The sequence below is a fragment of the Lactuca saligna genome, chromosome 5, assembly GCF_052625555.1.
Source record: "Lactuca saligna cultivar CGN05327 chromosome 5, ASM5262555v1, whole genome shotgun sequence".
NCBI classification, from domain to species: domain Eukaryota; kingdom Viridiplantae; phylum Streptophyta; class Magnoliopsida; order Asterales; family Asteraceae; genus Lactuca; species Lactuca saligna.
The window spans coordinates 32,354,719-32,365,812 of record NC_136421.1 but is presented as its reverse complement, the minus strand read 5'-3'; the positions used below and the strand labels follow the sequence as shown (position 1 = coordinate 32,365,812).

Genomic DNA, 11,094 nt, shown 5'->3' with positions numbered 1-11,094 from the left:
ATCACCTGGAACAGAACCCTGCACAATAAGAGCATTACTAGGCGGGTTAGCAGCAGACTTCTTCTTTCTCAACTCATCTAGTCTTTTCTGCAACACAGCTTCCTCATCGTTCCCATCATCTTTCTCAGCCATTTTCTTGAGGACACAGTCCTTAGCATAATGATTTTTCCCACCACAGTAGAAACAGCTCACCCCAGAGTCTCCGTCAACCTTTGGTTCCTTCTTGTGCTCCTCAGCTTTCGGTTCATTAACCACCTTTTCAGAGCTGTAACTTCCCTGCCAGTTTCGGTTTTTGTTGCTGGGAAATTTCTTCTTTATGAACCTTTTGGGATTGGATACCATCAAGGCATAATCTTCTGATGTGAGATCATATTCTTCCAGGCTGAGGTCTTCATCCTCCATAATGGCTTTACTTTTTGACAAGAGAGCCAACGAACCGAGATCGGAAACAACATTCTTTTCTTGCACTACGGTTTTCTCTTGAGACTTGAGAATTCCCACCAGTTTCACCAAAGAGTATGATTTAAATTGCTCATGGGCTTTAACCGTGGAAACTACTGCTCTCCATTCAGACCTTAGACCATTCAGAAATGTAACCTTTTGTTCGATGAGCTTCCTTTCGATATCATGTTTGATCATCTTGCTTAGAAGATGATTGAAGCGATCGAACGTCTGGATCACAGATTCTTCAGCCCCTTGTCTGAATTCACCAAACTCAGATAGAAGTAGAGTTTGAATAGAATGTTCAAGATCTTCGTCTGTAGAGTACAGTTCGCGAAGTCTGTCCCAAACATCCTTCGCCGTCGTGCATGAGCTAACCAATCTGAATGTATCGGACTGAAGGGCGAACCGGATCAATCTTAGTGCTTTGATATTGCATTGGAACTTATCCTTTTCATCTTGTGCAATGTCTTTCACGTCCTTGAGCAGATCATTGTATTCTTTTTGAGTTTTAATGATTCTGGACGTTGCAGAATGAGAAAACGGTCCGTTGGTGATGGCTTCCCAAATTAAATACCCATTTTCCTCCGATCCAGTAACATAGTCTTCAAAATGATGTGCCCATACTTCATAATCATGGGTATATAAGATCGGAATCTTTGTCGTCGAACCAATGCTGTTGGAAATATTAATGACGTTTGATTGTGTTGTGTCCATTATGATCGAAAAACCTGTTCAAAGATCAGACTTGTAATAAAGCAGATTAGGGCAAAATAATAATTATCAAGATACGTCAATAAAGAGATGACGGCTCAATAAATATTGATGTTTGCGGAAAAACCCTAATAAAAATCTTTTTCACAGAAAAGATGTGTATCAATTACACAGCCTCCTGCTCTTATACCAATTGATGAGATTAAAGTTTCTTTTAATCTGTGAAGATCGATTAGATCTTGAACAAGTATATAAACAATGACGGTATAAACACAGCAAAATAATAGAACAAGATTGAATCAAATGTGTCGAATGATTAAAACAAAATCCTCAGAAGAGCTCGATTAAGAACATCAACTGTAGAGGATTGGAAGGTTACAAGTATTATCAAGAAACCTTTAGTCGTCTGGAAAATATCGTATTCTCAGATCTCTAAAACCCTTAACCTAATATGCATGCAAGCATAAGCTTATATACAAAGCGTAAAAGACTCACGGTTGGACAGGCCCAAACCGTAATACAAAACATTATAAAAAGACTAGCCCAAAAGACGCAATCTTCTAAGCCCAACACCGAACATGAAAGCCGAAAATGCTACCTACGTGAGTAAATGTCTGACGTGCGCTAAGGTCAAAATAGAATACCAAAAGCCGTCGGGTTTATTAAAACAACCAGAAATACCCAAATGGAAGTGGGAACGGATAACCATGGATTTCATAACCAAGTTACCCAAAACGACAAGCGGACTCGACACCATTTGGGTAATTGTCGATAGGTTAACTAAATCAGCACATTTCCTACCGATCAAAGAGACAGATAAATTGGAGAAGTTAACAAGGACATACCTCAGAGAAATTGTACGACTGCATGGTGTGCCCGTATCCATTATCTCGGACCGAGATAGTAGATTCACCTCAAGGTTCTGGCAGTCGCTACAAAAAGCTTTGGGGACAAGACTAGACATGAGTACCGCTTATTACCCACAAACCGACGGCCAGAGCGAGAGAACCATACAAACCCTAGAAGACATGCTGAGAGCTTGCGTAATCGATTTTGGCAAAGCATGGGACACACATCTACCCTTGGTCGAGTTCTCGTACAACAATAGCTACCACACCAGTATCAAAGCTGCCCCGTTCGAAGCCCTCTATGGCCGCAAGTGTAGGTCACCCTTATGCTGGGCCGAAGTGGGGGACACACAACTAGCAAAAGGACAAGCAACTGACAACACACTTACTGGGCCAGAAATCATAAGGGAAACTACGAAGAAGATTGTTCAAATCCAAGAACGTCTAAAGGCATCAAGGGATAGACAAAAGAGTTATGCAGATAAGAGACGAAAACCCTTGGAATTCCAAGTTGGAGACCGTGTCCTACTAAAAGTCTCGCCTTGGAAAGGATTAATACGCTTCGGAAAACGTGGGAAACTGAACCCCAGATACATCGGACCATTCGAGATCCTTGCCAGGATCGGTCCAGTGGCTTACAAACTTAGACTACCTCAGGAACTCCACAACGTACACCCTACCTTTCACGTATCAAACCTAAAGAAGTGCTTATCCGATGAGACCCTTGTCATCCCTCTAGACGAAATCGCAATAAATGAAAACCTCCAATTTGTAGAGGAACCAGTAGAGATCATGGATCCGGAAGTCAAAAGGACTAAACAAAGCCGCATACCTATCGTAAAGGTCCGCTGGAACGCCAAGCGAGGACCTGAATACACCTGGGAACGAGAGGATCAAATGAAACAAAAATACCCGCATCTTTTTCCTTAAACTGTAAACTCTATCTTAGACTAAATTTCGAGATGAAATTCCCTTAACAGGGGGATGATGTGACAACCCTATATTTTTCCAAAAGCATTGTAACGCTCAAGAGTCAAATATAACTAAATTAACCTTGAAAATAAAGTATTCAAATATCTAAGTTGGGATGCATCAAACATTAGATATCATGCCAAGGTTTCCAAAAACATAAAGAACGCTCAAAACCGGGTTATATTGAAGAAATTATAACCACTCGTATATTTACGACACGACGTTAAAACATTATTGGACATAAAAAGTAAAATCTCAATAAAATGCATTTTAGCCTTAAGTATCTAAACAAAAGTCGTAGATCTCGTTAAAAGGTGAGCGTGCACAAAAAGATCGCCCAAATTGGACCTCGTATGAAGAAGTTACGAATTTTCAAAGTTTCGCAACAATAGTAGAGAGCTAAAAACTCGGATTTAAGATCGAGTGTTTTTAGCTATCGCCACCTAAACGGAAGTTGAAGATCTCCTCAGTGGTAATAAAACGATAAAAAGACAAACGAAAACCGACATCGAATAAAGAACCTATGAGTTTTTAACGAACTTTAGGAGGTCCGACCTATTAAAAATATTTCATTAAAAATAAAGACAAAACTAGCCGACGGGGTCTAAATGAAAGTTGTAGAGCATAATCCCACCTACGCGTGGATATAAAGAACACGAAAAATGGAGCTCGTACGCGAAAGTTACGGTATTTAGAAGAGGACAGGCCGGATTACGCCCCGCATTCTCTGGGAGTACGCCCCGCGTACTAGACCCAGAGTCGAGTCCCATCGGCCCGCCCAAGCTATGCTTAGCTAGCCAAGAGTCGTAAGCCATGACGCATTGTTACGCCCCGCGTAACCGAGGTACGCCCCGTGTACTGCCTACGCCCCACATACTTCGGAGGTACGCGCCGCGTACGAGGGTTTCCAGCCCTATAAATAGAAGGCATAAGCTCGAGTTTTGGCACACAAATCACAAGCCCTCAGTCATTGTCTCATACTTCTAAGCTCCAGAGACCCTCCCCTCACCTCAATTTCCGCACTCGAGCCCCCAAAGAAAGATTTACGTTGCAGAGATCCCCGAAGAGCCCGATGACGCAACTATCCGCGATCGAAGTTCTACTTAACTCTAGTCTCTCTCTTCAAACTTAACGAGTGAGTTCATACCCCTACTTTTCAATTCTTTTTCATGCTTTAGGGGGGAAATACAAGTACATTACACGTTAAAGTATCGTTTTATAAACCTAAATGAAATTTCTATCTTCGAATATCGATACACAAACATCTTATGTATACAAGAGCTATTATGTCACTAGGTTATTTCTACTAAATGGAACATACTATCTGAAAAACTATAATGGATATAGTTAACAAGTCAGTCCTACATTTTACATATACATCTTGAAAAACGAAACACTTTCAAAAGAAGTAAGGTCATTTCATTGTAAATCAACTTATACTAGGCAATGTGAGATATTCAAACTTCAACGTACATTTTTGTGTGCATTTCAAGTCCTGTATTATATACCATAATATCTTGGAGGGAGAGCGTGATACTTGTGTATAGATCTATACGGGATTGACAATCCCGCACCTAAACTACTAGCTATAGTTAGACCGGCAGGTCTGGGGTGACAAATGTCATAACACTGCAACACCTGAAGAATGTTGTTACAGGCCGTCAGTGTCAATAGCATGGTTATAAAACTCACATAAAAAGTATAAAACAAGATTGATTTACGGGATTCATATGTGCATTACAATTTTCTATATTATATTTCATACAAAGATCTTTTTATCATTCACGTATAAAAGATACCAACACATTCCAACTTTGGGAACTTTTTGAATCACTTACAAGAAAATATTGGATTTTCTGAAAACCTCTTTTACCAATTTCCTACCAAAAAGGATATACTTTTCAACTCGAGACACTCATGAACTCACCAACTTAATTGTTGACACTTTTTCAAAACCACTTGTATTTCTTAGGGAATCAGTGATACTGGTAACTACCAGCTTTTGGGAGAAGGAACACAAAGGATGTTTTTATTATTGAACATTTATCATCATATTGTAATATTCTTTTGCTAATATGTATAACGTAACAACATACGTTTTCATTATTTATATATGATGGTTGTGTTACTTTCTTTACAATATTCAATTGTTGTGATACTACGTGAAGTCATCCACCCCTGAATGTTTCCGCCATTCTGGTTTTGGGGTGTGACAAATTTCTTTTCAGGTGGTTTCTCTTTTTGATAAAAGGTTCTATAAATTTACCTATACTTATCTTCTTTTTTCATATTATACTCATAATATGGCAACCACTCTTTCTTTGGTTTCCTCTAATCTGCATCATACTTATCTCCACTCGAATAGCAAACTTGCACCTTCTTATTTCCATTATCATCCAAGTGGCAATCTTTTGTCAAGTATGGACCATTACATCTTTCATAACTAACTATAATAGTATGAATTGATTGGTCCATCTTTGTCATCCTTTAGTCCATAGTGTTTAGCATGGCTAACAAAACTGCCATATCTTCAGAAGTTCCACTACCAATCCTTTTTGCCCCATCATGTCTAGGATTATGGTACTCACGAGAATGCTTGGAAAATTCTTCAAATCATTCCTTGATTTTAGCCGGATTTTTCTTAGTCAATTGTCCTTAAGAATCAAGGAATTTCCTTGTCATGACATTAACCCCATCATAAAAAATAGAAAATTCTTTTTGCTCATTCAATTCATTTTGGGGGCAATTCCTTATCAATCCCGTATAGCATTCCCATGCTTCATATAGTGAACCCCCCACCCCCAGTTGTTGTTCGAAATTCGCTATAGCTTTCTTGAGTTTAGCAACTTTGGAAGTTGGGAAAAAGTGTTCCGAAAATTTCTCGCGCATCTGCGCCCAAGTAGTTATTGCACCGGGTGGAAGTGATTTTAGCCAATTCTTAGCGGCTCCCTTGAAAGTAATGGGAAACATCCTTAGCAAAACTGTAGTTCATGGAACATTTGGGATGTCAAAATAGTCATCAATGTCATTGACTTCATCTAGGTGCTTGTAAGCATCCTCATGATCCTTCCTAGAAAATGGTACTTCTTTTAGTGCGGACAGAATGTGTCCCTTTAGCTCGAATGTGGCAGCGGCTGGAATCGTGGGCTGCACTAGACCGAGACCGGTGTCCTCTCGGATTCTCTTCTTGTATGCATCCATGGACATATCAGCAATGTTTGTCATCTCATTATTTTTCTCGTCCTTGAAATCGCTTTCTTCAAATACGGTTTCAATCTGGTATTCGGGTTTTTCGGATTAGGATTTTGTTCAAAGCTTTCGATCTTTCTCTCGTCCTTCTTTTGATTGCTCGACTCTCCTACATTCTTTCCTTTCTTCTTTCCAAAAACTGATTTGAGGTCTTTGAAAGGTGATTTCTTTGGCGGTTGGTTTTCTCCTACGTTTTTATCCATCTTTTTGTGAAGGGCAGACTACGGATCTTCAAGCGGTGGTATCAAATGTGTGTTGGACCCTCAGGTCATGAACTACTGCAACAAAAACAAAAATAAAAACATAAAAACGAATAAAAACCACTTAAAATGCTTACTGACTGCTTACCACAACGGCGCCACCTCGTGTTGTCGCTACTAATCTAAACAGAAACGAAAAACGAAAATGATTGATCTCACATCGTGAGCTTAAGACTCACGCCGTGAGTTAAGTACCGCAATAAAAAACTAATGCAAAAAATTAACTTTTTCCAGGTTTTACCCCACAAAAAGGATCGATTAACATAAAACAAATAAATTTCACAATCAAATAAGTCGTTCCCCGGAAATGGCACCAAAAAGTTGATGCGTGCAAATAGCTACACCTAATTTAATCTACTATTCTACTAACTATTCAACCCAGGGCAGTGTACCCTTTCGCAAATAGTATAGCACAAAAGTCAAGTATCGATCTTAGGGAATGAAATTAATTCTCTTACCTACTTGCTTATTAAATTAACCTAAAATTATAAGCAATAGTAAAATGGTTTTTATCTAATTTTGCAAGTTTAGACAAACTTAATTTCTCAACAATTATTCAATTAATTATTCAAAACACTTATGTTAGTTCGAATCCACTTTCCCTCAATAGTTAGCTATTAATTATGAACAATTCCCATTGGTTACCAATTAATTTATTATTAGCAATTCGATTCCAAATCTACTAATGTTAAGTTAATTCATTTAGAGTTATGCATGCTCATATACAATTTAACACATAATCAATGATTAGATAGGATTGGAGCTATGTAAGATTGAGTTAACAAACACAATTATGGTCATAATATGTGTTTTCCAGCACAACCAAATTCAGTACTTTAATTACTTATCTAAGATTGGTTCGATTTTAGCTCTTATAATCTAATGATCACTAAATTACTAGGTAATCAAATCATGCAGATTAATGATCACTGAACGACACAGAATAGTAATTAAAGCAATCTAGTATCAAATTCGGCATGTTAGGTATAAACAATCAAACACAAGCCATTAACCAACTAGAAAAATCCATACTAACATAACTAAACCATAAGTTCTAGCTTCATTTAGCTAACAGGAGTAGCAAGATTTAGCTACTCATAGAAACAATCAAAAAAGTAAACTTCATAATTAAAAACATACCAATGTACCAAACTAAGAATAAAGTATATCTTCTTCCTTGGTTTTTGCCTTATTTTCCTCTGAAAAACGACTTTTGGAATCTCTATTCTCTCCAACTAACCTCTAAAATTCATTAGAATCAAGAGTATTTATAATATTCGAAATCACCCTCCTCATGTCGTGAGTAAAGGCATCTCACGTCGTGAGCTCAGTATTGATCTATATCGAAGACAAATTCTTGCTATCGGATGCTTATCTTCTAGAATCTCCATGCTCACATCGTGAGACATTACTTAAGGGTTTTGAGGATTCTAACACTCCTAAGGTGTACATGCAACCCTAATAACCTTGGATCTATGTTTTACTAAGATACATGCAAATTTGATTTTCCAAGGTTCTTAACCTAACTAGCATGGCATGTGGAACATGAAACATAAAATCTAGTAGGAGAATATACTTTTTTGTTGCTTTGATTCCTTAAGAACTTTGTGAGCCTAGCACCCCAAATGTGATGCCTCAAATGTCTCACACAACACCACAACTCTTATTCTACACATAGTGTCAATTTTGGTAGCCCATGGCGTCCTTTTATAGTTGTGTCACAAGTAGGGTTACAACATGTAAACTCTAATTGACATGGCTTTTCATATTCCATGATCCATGGGTTCATAATCTCCATGGACTATCCATGGAGCACCTTATGGGTTTTAGCCCAATTCAATAAACCATGGACCATTAGCCCGCTATAAAAGAATGGATGATTTACACAATCAACCCGATATATTTAATTAGTCTCCTTTTGATCACCAAATTAATTCTTGATCAAAACTAATTAAATAATATTAATAATATATTAGAACTTATAATATATTAATAAACCATAAGTGTCCTTTCTCTCATTTAGTCTATCCAAGTGTTGCAATGCCATGCAACTCAACTGGACCATGCCAATCGGGTCAAGTACATCCCAAAAATAGTTACGAACTTAGACACCTAATCCAACAGTCTCCTACTTGGATAATTCTAATAACTATAACTGCAAGAATGACTTCAGGAACCGGTCAACAATCGTAGCTCTTTCAAAGTCTCGCAGAACTGAGATGATGATGATACGTCATTTAAGATATGTGATCATATAATCCTCTGTTCTAGATATCAGCCGGACAAATACATGGAACAACGTCATACTTATTATCCAACAGTTTGTTTCCCGATTTCCGATTTGTTTGACATAGAACTTAATCGAACACATCAATTTAGTTTTGATCGGGGCTGGTACAAAGGTCAACACAAAATCATTGAGGGGCCCAGATATCACTTCTAATCCTAGAAGGAACAAATAAACTTCGACTCATATGCTTGTTCTACTACTTGTTGAATCATACATAAAGGCACGTTTTCTAACATTGATTTAGTAATGTATTTTTGTGCAATCAATGTATAACCAACTCCTAGTCAACAACTCATATCTCTAGGTTTGAAGAGTTATATGATATTACCATCTCACGATCACTCGAGATAAATTCCATGAAGTGATACAAGTCAGTGTGGGTTGAATCCAATACTCAGAACTTATGAGCACTCATGAGTGTTGTAGCAATTCTTGCTATGTCCAACACCTTAGACATCTACAAGCAAGCTTCATGACAGTCTTGATTCATATCTACTTCCAACATATGACCGACTGAATAATATAATATACTATAACATAATTATTTTGGAAGTCAAAACATGTAAAATGAAATGATAGTAAATAATTGACAAAAGATAGCAACACTTTACTTATAAATAAACAACAACTTTTATTTATCATCGAATGTAAATTACACTTTACAAATTTCAAAAGCTATATAATTTTCAAAACTAATATCATCCTTTAGCCCTATGTGCCTCGCATGCTGAAGATGCTTAACCCTACCCAGTCCCTTCGTGAGGGGATCTGTTGGTTCTCATCCGATGATACCCTCTTTTCCATGAGGAGTCCTTCTTCTATTCGATGTGTTATGAAATGGTATTTTTTGTCGATGTGTCTGGATCTCCCATGATCCCTTGATTCCTTGGCTAAGGAAACTGCACTTTCACAATCACAGAAAATATTTATAGGCTCCTTTATAGCTGGTACTACTCCAAGGTCTCCAAAAGTTCTTTAGCCATATAGCCTTCTTTGCTGCCTCGCTTGCCGCTATATACTCTGATTCGCAAGTTGAATCATCCATTATCTCCTGCTTGGAACTTTTCCAAGTAATTGCTCCTCCGTTTAAGGTAAAGACCCAGCCTGACTGAGAGCGGAAATTATCCCTATCAGTCTGGAAGCTAGTATCAATATACCCTACTACTCTCAAGTAATCACTCCCACCGAGGGTAAGGACCCAATCCTTAGTCCTCCGCAGGCACTTGAGAATGTTCTTTACCACAGTCTAGTGGCCTTGCCAGGGTTCCCCTGATATCTGCTGACCATGCTCAACACAAAGGCCACATCAGGATGAGTACAAGGCATAGCATACATGATTGAGCCTATGAGTAGTATGTCATCCACATACAGTACCAAGAAGCTAACTATACTCCCAATAACCTTGACATATACACAAGATTCATCTTCGCTCCTCGAAAAGCCAAACACTTTCACATTCTCATCAAAACAAATATTCCATCTGCGAGGTGCTTGTTTCAATCCGTAGATGGGTTTCTCAAGCTTACACACTCTATTAGGATACTTTGTACTGACAAAACCCTCTGGCTCACTCATGTAAACATCCTCAGCCAACCTTCAATTAAGGAAAGCGGTTTTGACATCTATTTGCCATATTTCATAATCATGAAATGCAACAATGGCTAACATAACCCTAATAGACTTAATCTTTGCTACTGGTGAAAAAGTATCGTCATAATCAACTCCAGAGTTTGACAAAAGCCCTTTGCAACCAATCGCACCTTATAAGTGTGTACATTACCATCCATGTCAGTATTCTTCTTGTAGATCCATTTGCACACGACTGTCTTACGACCTGGTACATTGTCAACCAAGTTCCAAACTTGATTGTCATACATGGATTGTATCTCGCTATCCATAGCCTTTTTCCATTTAGAAGCCTCAGGTCCTGCCATGGCTTCTGTGTAGTTGTTAGGTTCATCCAGGCTTACTAGTGTGCTATCACTGATAAATGTATCACCTTCCGTAGTAATATGGAAACCATAGTAATGCTCAGGTGCATTCCTAACTCTCATGGAACGCCTCAGAGGTATAGATTCATCAGTCGAATCAATAGGAGTTTCCTCCTTAGGTTGATTGCTAGGGTTTGAGGTTCCTTCACCACTTGAATCTTGAATTCTTCAAGGTCAATTTGCCTCCCACTGTTTCCTTAGCTTATTAACTCTCTCTCGAAAAAAAATCCTCTTCTTGCTACAAAGACCACATTATCACTAGGTCTGTAGAAGAGGTAACCAAAGGATTTATGCGGGTAGCCGATGAAAATACATCTCTCACTTCGAGG

The 11,094-nt window shown here is 38.3% G+C and overlaps 1 pseudogene; it reads left to right on the top strand.

Moving 5' to 3' along the window:
- The first annotated feature begins 5,703 nt into the window (after nucleotides 1–5,703).
- Nucleotides 5,704–5,816, top strand: LOC144999263 (small nucleolar RNA R71; annotated as a pseudogene).
- The last annotated feature ends 5,278 nt before the right edge of the window (nucleotides 5,817–11,094 follow it).